The sequence below is a fragment of the Polypterus senegalus genome, chromosome 16, assembly GCF_016835505.1.
Source record: "Polypterus senegalus isolate Bchr_013 chromosome 16, ASM1683550v1, whole genome shotgun sequence".
NCBI lineage: Eukaryota > Metazoa > Chordata > Cladistia > Polypteriformes > Polypteridae > Polypterus > Polypterus senegalus.
In genome coordinates this window covers 16,645,847-16,662,614 of record NC_053169.1, presented here as the reverse complement: position 1 = coordinate 16,662,614, position 16,768 = coordinate 16,645,847, and the positions used below count along the sequence as shown (strand labels likewise).

The following is a 16,768-nucleotide window of genomic DNA, read 5'->3' as shown; positions in this document are numbered from 1 at the left end:
TTGACCTTGAAAGAGAATAAATTAAAGTTCTTCAGTCACAGAAGACAGACATCAATTAAATGGCACATTTCGATATACTATGTATGTCCTTCAGCTTCAACTTACTAACGGAAAATGCATTCAAATTTTAATCTTGGAGAGAAAAAAAAACTTTTTCTGTGTAACTAAATTAAAAATGAGTTTAAAACAAGTCTCAACTGAAATTTAATGCAGCTTTTGTAAATAAGCACAGCATGTTTGAAATATGAAAAGGCATTTATGCAGGTAAAACACTTAAAATCATTTGTTATAATTATTCCGTGGTAGTCAATTGCAGTAATTACACATTTAGATTTTAAATATTATTAAAATATTCAAATAAATGTAAGTACACAGACATTCAAAGTGGTTCACTATAACATCCAATTTCATAATAAAAATAACTTAATTTACCTGGGCTGTTTATTAACAATAATATCATTTACAAAATGCCAATATCTTTCTATTGCATTTTAGGTTGCAAAGATATCTTACTTCATGCTGTGAATATTATTACAAGAAAGGATCCCAGACCCAGTGAGACTACTAAATTACTGCTGACGTGTTCAGAGACCAGCAAAACAACTGTTCTGTACATAAAATCCACACTTTCATATCTAGTTGTTTTTGTTAGATATAGATGATGGCAAATATATTATCAGTCTAAAGCCCTATTTGGACAGGATTGGTAGTTCAGCAAGAGGTGCTGATTACCGAAGGACCTTTATGATTTTAGTCCCGTTTGATTCACTCAAATGATGAAATTTTACTGACATGTCCATTCACACACAACTATGTGATCCAGAGGTTATTTTTTACTGAATTTGTATAGAAGGTAAAAACCTCTACAGTTTTTAGCAAAATGTGAACGTGCACTCCATAAAATGTTAGGCAAGAAGTAGTCTAGATCCAGGCCAGTCTTTGGCAGGAGAAAATGGCTCTTGGGACATGGCACCTAACTTCTCACTGGGCAGAACCTACGTAGGAAGATGAAAATAAATATTGGGTAAATTCTGAATGTACTCACTTGTGTGTAATGTATGCCATTGGCTCTGGGACAGTGGTCTCTATCCTAATCTGGAGTTGCCTCACAAGACAGGTTTTGGGCGAATGGAGTGATGCTTACTCGGGGATGGGGGAGTTATACAAGATGTGTTTTACAGGTTGGCAAGCTGGCACAGATGGATGGACTTCCTGCTGGACAGACTTGGAAAGTAGTAAGGTTGCGCTAGAATATCTAGTGGATGTGTCTGCTTGCCAAGAGAGATGCGTTGTACATCCAAGACTTGACAGGCAGTTTTTCAAGAAAATCTTTCTTTAGCAAACTTTACCTGGATTGAGGTCAAAAATGCTGCTATAGACAAGACTTGATGGAAAACACTTACTGCCCAATGCATTATACAATGCAGGAGGAATGACAACTGAGTGAGACTGCTAAGAATAAGCTCAACTTCCACATCCAGAGAAATCATTTCTTCATCTCATGACTGGACAGGGATATTAGTGTCTGAATGAAGTATATTCAAGATGTGGACAGTGGAAGATAGCTGTAAGGAGTGGAGGCCAAAATGTTGCTGCCTGTCCTGACAGAAACCTTAAGGGCCATTGATTGACATCAGTAGTGAGTGAGTGAGCAAGTATGTGCATTTGTGTAAAATGAATTGTTATTTATGAAAATATTGAACGCCATTTCATTTATGATAGTTTGCAATAATTATTGTAAGAACTGCTAGGCATGAGTCAGAGCAGTAGCATTTAGAATAACACTGATGTACTCTGTTCATCACTTCGAGACAGGACATTAAGCGTGGCTAACGACAGCAGCTAGTGTGATACAAGTTCAGTTAACATTTCATTTAGCTAAAAATACAAGTAATTAAAGCATTTTAAATCAGTTAATGAAATATTAGGAAAAAAATTTGCTTTTTTGTCTTTGATATATCTGTTTTAATTATATCTTACTAGCCCAGTACCTGTCAGAGACAGGCAACAGAAAAAAAAAAAAAAAAATTTGCTGATCTCTTGCCCTACAAGTACTTTCAGCGCCTTTCCTCTGTGTTTGCATGCTTCGGTTCTCAAGTTCACTGCCGTAAAGTCTGCTTTTCAGACTGCCATTATTTTCGGGGTGCCTTTCTTTCCTCCAGAGCGGTTTTATGCTTTCCATGTTTGAAGAAGAAAAAAAAAAATCTCCGCATGCCCCTCACAAAGCCAAACTGAAAAATCACAACAAAGTCAGAATGTTCAATCAGATTGCTTAGTGAGACTGGACACACAATGACCGTCATGTTTTATTAAATAGAAGATTTGTTAACTGTGGGTAGAACTCAAGGGCTCAAGTAAATATATAAGAAAACAAGTACTGTAAATGAAATTTAACAAACGGTTGTTGATACTGGAAGCAAAATCTGTGCAAAAACACGTGATAAATAAATATGTAAACTGCCTTTAAATTTTATAGTTAAGCATATGTCATCATTTAAAAAATTCTGAGCAAATCCTAATATATTTTAGTAACAATTTAGCAAATCAAACATTAAGGAATGATGGTTTGAATAAAACATTCCTTTAAGAGTTAATAGTTTACATCCTTAAAGAACTGCTTTAACTCTTAATTTTGCAGGGCTTTCTGGTCTATGCTGCTCACCCCATTTGCCTAAACAAGATCCTTAAAGGGTCTATGCCTATATTTTAAATAGGTCATTCAAAGTTCTGATATTTCTTGTTTCCTTTATAGTAATATAGTGGATTTTCATTATCATCCAGCTGCAATTCCCCCTTTGAAACGACACTGATGGTCTTGTATTTATTTTCCTGCAAGACAGACATGGGATACGCCTTGATAGATTTAATGATAACAAAGACTTATGGTCAGTGGTTAATGTATCTATACATAAACAAAGACTGTCTATGTTTAGGTTTTTGGATTATTTATTTATTTATTTTTAAATGGCAGAGGACAAATTATGAACCACTAAACAAATCTGTTGTAATTTGCCTTTTATTAGTCAAAAGAAAATATTGATTTTAAAAGCAAAGAAGTTTAATAAATGGTGTCCCACACTTGCATTCAGAAGAAACATTCAAAATCAGAATCTTGTAATTAAATCCACTGCTATATCAATAACATTTGTATAGCACATCTCTCCATTATAAAAAAATATCTTGGGCAGGAGACAAAATGTGATCTTCACTTTGAAGTCCCGTGAGACAACTTGCGCGACACGCCATACTTACAAATATTTAAAGACAATTTTAACGTCCTGCGAGACAAAGAAGTGAGATAAAAGGACAGCTGCCTTACAGACTTTTAAATGAATATTGTGTAGCGCAACATGCAGATCATGCAGCATGTCACAAGCAGCAGTAGCTGCTGTAGTCTTTTAAATGATCGACGCGCAGCACACATGCAGATCACGCAGCACAGCACAAGTGGTAGCTGGCTTACAGGACAGCTGCTGTACAGGCTTTTAAATGAACGATGTGCAGCGCGACATGCAGGTCACGCAGCACACCACAAGCAGCAGTAGCTGCTGTACTGGCTTTTAAATGAACGGCGCACAGTGCGACATGCAGGTCACGCAGCATGGACCAAGCAGCAGCTGGCTTAAAGGTACAGGCTCTTAAATGATCGTCGCACAGTGCGACAAGCAGATCACGCAGCACACCACAAGCAGCAGTAGCTGCTGTACAGTCTTTTAAATGATCGACATGCAGCACACATGCAGATCACGCAGCACAGCACAAGTGGTAGCTGGCTTACTGGACAGCTGCTGTACAGGCTTTTAAATGATCGTTGCACAGTGCAACATGCAGAACACCACAAGCAGCAGTAGCTGCTGTACAGTCTTTTAAATGATCGACGCGCAGCACACATGCAGATCACGCAGCACAGCACAAGTGGTAGCTGGCTTACAGGACAGCTGCTGTACTGGCTTTTAAATGAATGACACGCAGCGCGACATGCAGGTCACTCAGCATGGAACAAGCAGCCCGGGGTGGATAACTCATTCACTACAGCTTTATTACAGGCAAATATCAAGTAGTAAAAAATGAAAACAATCTCTTTAAATTGTATATCCAAATAACCAAACCCTGGGAGCTTGGCGAGCGAAGCGAGCAGGGAGCAGAGTCCCCTAGTTCTCATACAAAAAATGCAGTTAAAAGAACTTTACAAGATTTCAAAGAAAAAAGATTCAATAATTGGAAACAGATAAGAATATGAATAACATACTGAAAGTATTCATTAATATGCACTTACATAACAGATAAGCAGGTAATAGCAGAAGATAAATATTTATATGCAGATACATCTTCAAGTCTCTAATTTTAAAGTCCAATGCTATAGTTAGACGGCCAGGAAGGACAGAAAGAAAAAAAAAAAAAAAAAGCAGGGGTCCAAGGCCAAAAGACCACACAGCACCCAGTAAGCATTCTAACTAACAAACATCCTTAGGCAGTTCCTTATTGTTTTTAAGCTCAACCCTAGCAGATGTAATACAGTGGGTCTCGTTAACAGTTGGAGAATCCACTTTTATTCCAAAACCACAGGCATCTACACAGTACTTTGATCAGGGGGTGGTGGCACAAAACAGATACTGATTTTTTTTTAATTTATTTTTTTGAACAACAAAATTAAATTGAAATTGTCAGTGGTTTGTTGTTGTTCATGAAGCAGATTTTTCTGTTTTTTGTCAACAATTTTCTTTCTGCAAAAATGTTTCACTTTTCCTTACATACTGCAAAATCCAGGCAAGAAATGAAAAAAAGAGCTTGACAACACACCTAACTGGCCATAGAACCAGATACCATCATACCATCACACACCATAGGTGGTGTTTCTAAATTCTTACTAAACAAAAATAATTGTTTGCATTTTAGCTAATGCACTCGCCCCGCACAACGTGTTTCAGAATTAGTTTTTCTTTTTTTAAACTTAAGGGTATTTTAGACTTGCATCATCAGAATTTGGGAATGACTCCGTTGTACATTATCTGTCCTGAATCCTCTTGATTTTTAGATGTTAGTTCTTACAGAGTAATAGTGTTATTTTCCATTGTGTGAAGTCAGGTTTTCATTCTTCCAGACTGATAAACAGCAACAAATTCTCCTAAAATTTTTTGGCAATGTCCTTGGACTACAGCATTTTTTGCTATCGTAAGTTGTTAAGCTTCTGGTTTTAGGCAGGCATTAAATGAATGCAAGATAATCATACATTCCTCACCACTATTATAGTCTTGTCTCAAAATTTTATTTTTTCTCCAGCTGTTCCTTGCCCTCTAAAAATTTGAGTATGGCTTTAGGGGTTTCTAAGTCACAAAGAATCTACTTTTGCTTGTCTTTTTAACATTACTAAAAACAATGAATGTTCATCAGCAGCACCTTATTGGTTTCCTTATGGAAGCAAACATGTTGGAGACTGACTGGTAAGACACAAGCCCCATTACTGGAAGACTATTTCCCAAGATGGGATGTTATGATGCCACCAGCGTGACACTTCAAAAAAGCCATTGTAAAGTGTACCTTATTTTCCAAGATTTGGATTTGTGAAGGGAAAATATTTGTCATTATTTCATATTTTTGATTGTCTTACATTTTTTTCTCAGTCCTCAGATTACGATTTTTGTCTCGTTTCTTGCTCGTTTCTTGCGTGTGGTTACCTGATCCCTTTTTGGCTTATGACTTACTGCTCTGTTCTCTGACGCCGATTCTGACTATATTTTCAACTGTTATGTAATTATTGTCTTCGTGGTTATGAGCCTGCACGAATTCGGACTTCTCTGTGTCACCTCCTGATTTAATTTTTTCTTAAAACTGCTGTTGCCTTACACAAGCTGTAGAAGCACATTTTGGTGTACCTAATTATAATTATGCTTAAGGCTTATATTTGCTTGAATGTATGGAGACATAATAGAATGTATGTACTATTCCTCAAATCAGATCATTTTATCTACTTTAAGGATTTGTCGAGATGTCTAAAAAAGCCTCAAGATTTGGTTTTGCAACAATTTATGTAATTTTGACACATTAAGTTAACAAGAAATACATATATTAAAAGAAAGATTTCAAATAAGGTCATGTTAGAAACAGGATTCTGGACCTCATATAAAATTACTTTGTCTGCAGATTTACAGAAACATGGATACACATGATAGATGCTAGGTATTCACTCAAGTTTTATTACCATACACAAGTAGCCTAAAACATCTGTGCTAATTCTTGTCAGAAGCACTACTAAATTACTCTCAACTATTATCACTGACCAACAATTCATATCTTATATAAAGAATAATTTTAAAAATATGTATCACAAAACGAACATTAATTGATGTCAAGCTATCAGAAGTGTTCAGCTAAAATATAAAAGAGTTGAATTTTTCAATGATAACAGCAGACATTTATTGAAATTGTTTTCCTAAGCGAATGTGAAAACCATGCCACAGGTAACCCTCTTAGTGACAGTTATTCCTCCTGTGAGTTTTGTAAAACCGTACGATAGACAATGGCTATGCATAATAAAATATAACAATGGTTTGCTTATGCAGTGTCAGACTCTTATTTCCCCCTGGACATAAAAAGCATCAACCATCTGTCTTCAATCTTTTTCCACTTAGTATCCATGAATAGGACTCTCAATAAATTGAATCCAAACACATGCATGTTATGTAGACTGTCAGTTCTAAACTGGCCTGAGGTGAGTGAGTTGGGTGAAGGCCCTGCCCTTTGATAGACATCCATTCCAATCAGTTTTTGGGTCTTGATTTGCAAACACTTCTGGGACAGAACACAACTGTATGTAGCCTTACAGTGAAGAACATGGATTCAGAAAACAAATGGGTAGAAATCATAATCGACAGTAAAACGTACATATACATAATTACATAATTATTACATATACATAAATACATAACTAGCCACCTTTACTTTCTTCCTTACGTATTTGATCATCACATAACATCTGAAATTCAAATTATAAGGGCTGTGTTCCCACAGACAGAGACAGACACACACACTTGGAGAACAAGTACCCCAAAGATAGCAACCAGTTATAGACTTGGAACTCTGGACGATGGATCTATGACTCAACAGAATGAATGTTTGACCCACTACTCTGTCTGTGTCTGGTCAATAAATAGTACAATTTAAAAATAAGAATTTAGATGATATATAAATAAAATCAAAAGGTGTTTATATGTCTATTTCTTTGTTAAATACAGACAAATGGTTGAATCAATTTTTTTTCATACAAAATTCTGCATGTGCCTTAACGTTGGTCCAATTTAAAATCTAGCCTATATGTTATATTGTTAAGAGGGGTTATAAGATGGGGGGGTTGGCGGGATGCAGCACTGACACAGGGACGGTGCACAAAATACAGCACAGACACAGGGACTGTAATTCCCATCAGGTAGAGGAAGTGCACTGGCACTGAGGTGAAGACGAGATCATCAGCACACACAAAGTTTTGTATCAACCAAAGGGGAATCTCATCAACCACAGGTATGTAGTGTTTTCTTCTCTATTAATTCACCACTAACTAACAGGTTTATAGTTTTTGTCTAAAGGTACGTCTTTTTGTCTTGGAAAAGATTATGTTTGTGAATGTTCCATTTCAAAAAGACAGATTTTCCTAGAGTTTATGTATATTCAGTCAATTCCAGGTGCTTCAGCTGGCACTGGCTTAAATATACACGTCTTAGTTTCAAATCACATTCCTGGTCTTGTTTTGTGAGATTTTCAAACAGTCCTTCATAAAAGATCTTCATAAAAGTTTACCTTTTATGTTCCAAAGACAATGTGGTTAGATTAACCAGCGAATATAAACTGACCCAGTGTGACTGGCCTACGATGGACTGGTAACCCATCTCTGGACGCCAGTTATAGAAATCCTTACTAAATACCTGGACTCCTGGCAGATGAGGTGACCTGCTCAAGATCACAAAGTAAATCAGTGGCAGGGATTAAACCTACACTTGGAGCCACAAGACCATAGTCTTACTATGACATAAAACTCTACAAATCCCATGAGACACTGTGGCTATAATTTTCTTTGAATGCAAGTTCCTTACCTGCTAGCAAGCCCCTAACAGCACTGTGAAAATACAATGTCAAAAAGTAGACCAAGAATACTCGGTCCACTGGTAGAATGCAAGGTTCTAAAGAATACAAAGGGATTAAAACCAAACATAAACAAAATGAAGTTACACAAAGGAACCTGCTGTATTTGGAGCTAAGAAAAAGGTTGAATACAACAAAAAAAACCTAACAAATTGTTGTCAGACACAAATGCCAAGAGAGGACGCAGTCACTAATGCCTTGTCCCATTTTTTTCTGCAATTCTCAACAGCGCTCAAAAGCCAAGTGAGGTCACTTCCTCTGTGTTCCAAGATATATTAAAACTGGCAGACACAGAAAGAGGCCATTCATTATTGGGTCAGAGAGGACAGGAGAGGGAGCTCCTACCTTGTGATAGCAATAAGCCTAAGCACTTGTCCAACTTTTTCTGTCCTTTTAGTTTCTTGATATGCATGTTTTTCTTTTTTAACCTGTCAATTAAAATGGGGGTTTAATGCAGAGGTGCCCCAATTCTTTCCTTGTTTTGTTTACGGTTCATTTATGTTGTTTCATTGTGTGAGTGTATGTCTTCACACCATCACATGGCTCTTCGGTTTATCGCTATAGCAATGCCTGCAGATTCTATACAGTGTAATTGCAGGCTATGCACTTGCATAAACCCACATTTGCTCACAACAGGCCAAGTTAATGTAGATTTAACTTGACTTATTGCACATCAATTGATATCTACTGCCATTTTCTCTGTTTAGTAATTTGTCTCTATGTCACTGCACTGCATTATGGCTGTAATGTTATGGCTTCTGAACAAGAAAGACAAGCCAGAAAACATCGATCATTGTATCGTATGGTACAATGACAATAAACTGAAGGAAATTCAACTGCATGTATGCAGGTTCAACTGAAAGGGTTGGGGGGTGGGACACTTATTTTAATATGCCACCTCAATTTATGGTTCTACTAAGTGAATGTAGTCACCCGAAAAATTATTATATAGTTAAACACAAAGAATCTCAAAAGACAGAGTTACCCATAATCCACAATTTTATGTCAAGGAAGTAATCACCTCAACAGCTCCCTCCCTCTCCCACTTCCCCTTACAGGCTTAGGAATGCTTTTTGTCTATCAAGATTCAAATATGTTGTACTCAATATTTTACTCCTCAACTTGACATTGCCAAAAGTGCTTTTAATCAATGTCACTACATAATGCAACTGAAATCATTGTCACCTTCCAGCTCCCAGTCAAACAAGCTGCTAAGTTATTATGCATAAGAGTTGTCTGGAACGGTGAGGTCAAACACGGAATTACTTGCTTGCAGATGCAGTGCACTGGGAATAGATGCTATTTAATAAACCAGTTTCTTTTCCCAGGCTGGACAGCTGTGACACTCTGTAAATATATTACATTATTTTGCGCTCGCTCACGCTCTCTCTCCACCTCCAAAACCCCCTCCTTTTTTTTTATACCTCACAATCCCCACCCCCACTCTAAGACCCTGCTGCAAGGCACAGCATGCAACCCGGAACAAGCTGATTTTGGACACAGATGTATTTTGGACACAAGAGTTCATAAAAAGAATACTGATCTTTTGGGTATTAGAATCTCAGAACAAAGGGAGACACTGACTGCTTAAAAACAGCAATGGATAAGGAAAGAGAAGTAATTTCTAGAAACCCAGAACAAAAGGAATTCAAATGTGAAAGCTACAAAGAGGGCAAAAATGTACTAAAGGACCAGTTTTGAAAGAGGTCAGATCTTCACATCATTTAGTCTTACAGAATTATCGATGTCTTGCCTGGTGTTCTGAATGCACATAAGCCATTTTTCTTTTCACTGGGACTGCTGAGCTATTGTCTTGCTTTCAGCCCTCCTCCCCATACGGAGTAGATTGCTCCATGAAGATACAAATCTAATCCACATTCTTGCAGTCGACTCAGAAGCATGCACAATGTCATTTTATTCCTGATGCAGTCTATGGTAAGAAACTTTTCTTATATTTTTTCTCCTTGAAATGCAGTGTAGCATTTCAGGGATATATTTTTTAAAAACAAAGCTGTCTTTATTTTTCTGCTCCTCCTATGAGCGTGGTTAATTAGAAATGCAACAGTCTTTTAGACCTCTTTCAGCACTAGATCTCTTGCTTTGCATGAATTATTAACAAACTGTACAGGAAAGGAGATGTAAATGTGTTATTTCAATCAAGGTAGAAGCGGTGGAGTTGATTAAATGGGAATCTTTTTGGCTAAAGAATTTGAGAGATTATTTGATTTGCATGTTCTTACAGAATCTCTTTGTTTATCTACATGCAACAGAGAGAAGGGGAAGCAAGAAGGAAAATTATTTTCATAGAAAAATCTGAATATGATTTTTAAGTATATGGCATAATGTAAACAGGGGCTGATAAATATGCAAAATGATAGTATAATGGAAAAGTCTGCTCTTTCCCACAATTTTAAACCTATAATTTTCAGTGAGCATACTAGAATATGAATAATGTACTGCAGAAAGGGGGCGTGTTGGAATGACTGCTTTACGTATCAGATATATTAAAAATTACCTTTTCAAAAGAAAGATGAATACTGTGAAATATTGCATTTTAGTAAAGAGCGTTAATGACAAATTTCTCATAACCTGCTTGTGTTGCTTGATAAAGATGGACTAACACAGCATGCTGCAGACAGTCTTTAAAGTAAATGCGAGCAGATTATGAATACATGATGATTACTTGGTAAAACATTAAAGAATACCTTTTTGTTACACCTTATACCTTTTCAATACAGGATTTTAACTTCTAAAATTCTTCCTAGATAACCATCAGGGCTCTATTAAAATTACTTTGTAAGAAAATGGGCACCTCTGCTGTAACATTACATGAGATAAGACGTCTTGAAGAGAAAGAAGAAAAAGAGGAATCTGTCTTGGCCATGCTGGGCATCATTGGTACTGTGCTCAATCTGTTTGTGATTGTGTTTGTGTACATATACACCACTCTGTGAAGCAGAGGCACTCTTACAGGACCAGCTGGGGAAAAAATATCACAGCCTATACTAGACAAGAACGATTTCAAAGAAGCAGGAATTCAGACTGTTGAACAGCCAGGCTCCCCAGTGAGGCTGCAGCAAGAATCATGGGAATATCAATTAAACACCGATGGAAACCCCTGGTAATAAGACACTGAGGAGAAGCTATTAACAACTACATCTAACTACAAAATGAAAAACAAAATACTTGTGGTGAAAAATGGAAGGATATAAAACCGAATGAAGATAAAATAACCTCTCCCTCTCTATATTTATATTTTTTGTTATCCTGGGAACATTACCTTCACCTTCTTTTGTGCCTGGAAGGGAAAACAAACATGCCAATGGAATATTTTGGAATATACAAGTAAAAAAAAAAAAAAAAAAAGGAAAAGATGAGGATGAACACAGAATTGTGAACTACTGTACATAAATGTCTTATTCAGGCAGTCTTTCCTAAATACTGAGCATCAACACTGAGCTCTATAATTTATACTTCCAACAACACTGGTTAACTCTGTTACATCACACACGTACATAATTAGTAAGAATTAAAGTAATGGCCGGTCAAAGTTTGTGAAACTTTATTTTTTACTTTATAATAAAATATATTAAAATATGATTACTCAATAATATGATGCTTTAAGCAAGTTAGTGAGGATCTTCCAGTTCAGATAAGGAAAATGATACATATTTTCAATTTTCAGCAAATTAATGACACTTTTTTAAAATTCTAAATATAAATATATTTTTATAGTAAAAATATAAATATTATAATTACATTTAGTTAGATGTATCCATTTGATTCTTCAGATGTGTTTTACAAGTGCAATCAGTGAAATGGTGTAATTATCTTTTACCAAGGCTAATAAATCCAAGATCAACACATTGCTTACATATTTCAAATGTGATAGTGGTTAGAGTCACAAATGTTGATAATGTACCATTTTAGAAAAATAGTAAGCAAGCCTGCAATGCAGAATCCCTAAAAACCTTCTTAAATTACAGGTCAAAAAACATTACTTTTTTTAAAACTCATTACTATTGTATAAGCTGCTGTTGCTGCTCATGTAGTAAGGGTAACCTTGTAGGAGTTTGCTCAAGAGAAGTATTCTCAACGCTAATAATAAATGTTGCTAAAAGCGCTCCAGATTTCAGTTTTCACTCCATTTGTATGACATACTTTATATGACTCAAGTTTGTGTAGTAAAGACAGCTGCAATAACAGTACAACTGAACACTGAGGAAATTGAGTTTCGTCAAAGTGGCAACCGTAAATTCATAATAGCTCTAATATCTGGGAATCTTTGAAATAATATTTTGCTAATTGTGGATTTAGTAATAAGCACGGATTACAGTGAAATAAAAGGAAAAAAAGTTAAATAACCATCAGTGAGCCTACTGCAGACCAATGCCTAGCACATGTGATGACCAATCCAGATGGTACTGTACTGAAATCCCACAATACACAGCAAATCTTGTTAAAATGGTGTCTTAGCAGCAGTTGCTTGTGTCTAAACACTGGGAAACCTTAAACAACATGCCTTTGACTGAACTCTACAGTGTGCCGCACTGCTAACACCTATCTACAATATATGTATTTATCTACTTCTTGAAAAAATGTAAGATAATTAATAAAAAAAATTTCTTAATTAAAAAATAAATATTTTCTCTTTGTTCCCTTGATTACTTAGACTGGTCTGAATGCTTATAAACAAAAAACAAGTGTAGCAACAATCCTGTTGTACTTAAACAATGAAAATAAAGGACACTTAAAAACATTTGATAATAAATACATCATATATGACAGTATAAAAAAGTAACACTTTTCTAAATGAATTATTTAAAACGTATTAAATGATGCTAAGCTTCTTTAGGTAAAAAATGTGCATGAATCATAGAAATTCTGTTATATTACATTATAACTACAGAACTGCAAACCAGTTCTATTAAAAAAAAAAAATGCGTGACAAGAAATCCAGAAAAATAAAGACTTTGGGGATATAGACACCTAAACAACAACTGCAAACCTGTTCTAATTATTAAATTATATAAACTGCAGGAACTCCAGAAAAAGAGAAACCTAAGCAACAACTGTACTTGACTGGCCTGGCCACACCACTCTAATACTCAATAGAAGCCTCTCTTCATGTGTTCCAGACAAATACTAACAACTGGATGGTATTTAATCACAAGCACCTTCAAAGGATTTTTTTTTTTTTAAATAACCTTTCAACTGCTGTCACTTTTTATATATTTACCCATAGCTCACGGGCATCCAAACTGTCAACATGTTTTGAAGTCTAAATCAACATTATCAAACATGAAAAGATATCTGACTCAAGGAATTTACATGCAAATTTTTTAAATGAATTCAGACAGAAAAAAGGCAGAGGAAAATGTGCATGCAGGTTCAAGTATTTTATATACAGTAAATGTGTCTGTACATTTTTTATTTATGTATATATACGTCGTCTATATATGAGAGAGAGTAGATGAATAGGTGTATAAAGGTTCATGGCGTGTTGTTGCACATACAATTTATTATATATATATATATATAATTATTATTATACACACACACACACATATACACATATATATATATATATATATATACATATACACACACACACACATATACATACATATATATATACATATACATATACACACACATATACATATACATATACACACACATATACATATATATATACATATACATATACATATATATATACATATACATATACATATACATATACATATACATATATATATAATTATTATACACACACGCATGCACACACAGTATTAACCACTGACTCTCTCAATTTATCCCTTTACCTAACAATAATAAAATTAAAATCTGGAAAAGTGATGCATGTGTTGTAAGAAAGTGAACACTTATTTAAATAATGCTTTAAGTTATAAATATATAGTTGGGTATATATTCAGTATTATACATTTTTCAAAGGTCACGTAATAAATCAATCCTTACGTCAGTTTGTGAATGAAGAACATTTTAAATGTTAGCAGTTCAAAACTAGACAGAAATCTACCAAACACACACACACACACCTACTCTTACAAAAGTAACACATCAATTCAAAGAGAGCCATGAATTAGTTGGGGTCTACAAAGCCACGTAAAACTCTAAAGCACAATAAGGTGAGACAAAGTGAATATGACAGTCGCATAATCATCTATGGTGGATGAAGAATCCTTAAACAGTCGAAAATATCTTTGGCTTACTTCTCTCTCTTGACAGGGTGGTCTACAGTTGTAGAAAAAAATAATAGCATAAAAATGACAACTCATCGATACCACAAACCATTCCAAAGAATATACAACATACACTCTCTGTGTGTATTATGTTTTTCCTATTCACTTTTTGGCATTAAGATTGGAGTGTTTTAAGAATTTACACAATTTTGATACTCAAAAACAAGACAATGAGTAACACAGCAAACAATAAACGCAATTTATACAGTATATGCAGGAACATTTTATGTGTCTGTATGAGTGGCTGCTGAATAGCCTCTCAAACTTGTGGATAACATCTCTCTCTCTGAATCTACTGGTGTAAGAGCTGTGAGAAAGAAGAGAAGACTGAAATCTCGAATACACTTTGCCTTTCTAACACAGTACAGGTTATGGATATTCTGAACAGAAGGCAGCCACAAGTCAGCATAGAAAGCAGTGAGTTTATCTAGGCAAGAAAATGTGACTGTGACTAGATTTGCCATTAAGTTGTAATCCATTGCACCTGTAAACCCACATGAGGTTTGACGTGAACAACAAGTGCTACTACAATTAGTCTTCATCTTAACCTGTTATGAAATTTTAAATTGCTTTCATCAGCATGCACTTGCCCCCTTTTTTTTCTCATCGCCAACACTTTGCTATGATGTTTTAGTAAATAAATGGTGATCCATTGTTTCTTGTTTGGAAATGTGGATTGCTTACATAAAGCATCTACACTATTTTCGACAAGTTATGAAAATTGCATACTCATCTGAACTAAATTAGGAATCTCTAAACATGTTCCAATTTCTCCACTTCTTTTGTCCAGGACTGAAGCACTTTTCCTATCAGCTTACCCCACTTGATCTTATAATCTATAAGCAGTAGCTGCAAGATGTGGTATCAGGTGATAATCTTTAATCAGGGTCAGTCATTCAGAGTGTTAACACTCCTGGTGGGCCAAAAGACATGATATGTTGATATCAAGCGCAAATATCCCTTATTTGTGCTTTTCCTAAAAATGATGTATAAAATCCCTCAGTTGTTTTGGGGAAGGATGTAGACAGCATTCAGAAAAACACTAGCTAGTGTTTTACTATTTAATGCACAGCAGATTACCAGTTTTGTTAACACAATTTAAACATCAATGCCACCCCCTCTGTTTCTGTGTAATATTTCAGTTCAGTCAATTTCATATGGCCGATGTATTGAGATCAAATTATTTTTAACAATTAAATCAGGTTTCCAAACATAGGGAAATAGAGCATCTTTTTACATCTTTTCGTTATGCCCATTTTGCTCTAACATTTTCTATTTTAATATCCAGCAACTGAAAACTGATTTAAAAAAAAAAAAACACACACACACACACACACACATGGGCCACAGCGTACTGTCCTCATTTAGATGCTTCTCTCATTCGTCCTAGTGTCTTGAGTCATGCTGGTTGTGATGGCTGTAGATAAATATTGACCAGCTATCATTGACTAACAGGATAAAAGTCAAATCCTGAATACTCACTCAAATGTTTAAAGGAACTTGTTAATCACAATAACAACCATGGAAACAAACTGTTCAAACAACAAAGACAATAAGATTATAGCAAAACGAACAATGCTGTGAGAACCAGCATGTTACATGTCACCACTATCCAGCACCATTATGTTGATGTTGAGGGGTTACAAATCTTTGACGTCTGGAAACCTATACGCTGATGATGATGTTGCATCAAAAGTGGGTAAGTCAGATAGCACCATATTTACTTGTCCCATATGTTTGACATGATTCAATGCACTACTTATGCAGACACTGCACTGTGCCATTTTTAGTACACAGCTACAGTATGTGTATCAGCCAACCACATTAATGCACTCATCTCCTTTATTCTAGCTAAACCGGGCAAATGCTTTGGTAACGAAGCTCACTAGCTGACAGCAGTGTTAAGTCCTGAATTCCATCTCATATTACATGGCCTGTACTATTTGGGTATGTCAGACTTGCCAAATGCAGTTGCCGTTCTCATTGGCCATGTCAATTTACATGACTGGAAACCACAGGACTGTGTGAAGACTTTGCATCACAGTTACACATGCCACTTTCCCTGACAGCCATTAGCATGCTGTCTGATAGAGCTGGTGCTGTACAAAGGGTTAAGAGGTATAGTGTGTTCAGATGCATTCTCTGCCCTATTTTCTTTTTTTCCATTTGTGGTAGTTTGTAAAAACTTGAAACATCAGACAGACGAGCTTCTCATTCATTTATGACGTCCAAAACACTCAAGCATTTCCAGAGTTGCATATTCCTCACTGCTGCATTCTACGCATTGTACTTTGGGATGAGCATTCATGGCTTGTCAGCTCTCATGCACATCAAGCCAACTCTATGACTAAAGACAAAAAAAATCACAC

General features: G+C 35.7%; 1 protein-coding gene and 1 long non-coding RNA gene across 4 annotated transcripts in view; one reads left to right on the top strand and one right to left on the bottom strand.

The window, feature by feature from the left end:
- birc6 (baculoviral IAP repeat containing 6) overlaps positions 1 to 16,768 on the bottom strand; it is a 250,266-nt gene that overhangs the window by 48,581 nt on the left and 184,917 nt on the right. The window lies entirely within an intron of this gene.
- LOC120517006 lies at positions 9,576 to 11,499 on the top strand. Its single transcript, XR_005630962.1, has 2 exons — positions 9,576 to 10,068; positions 10,899 to 11,499. It is a non-coding gene; the product is annotated as an uncharacterized LOC120517006 (long non-coding RNA).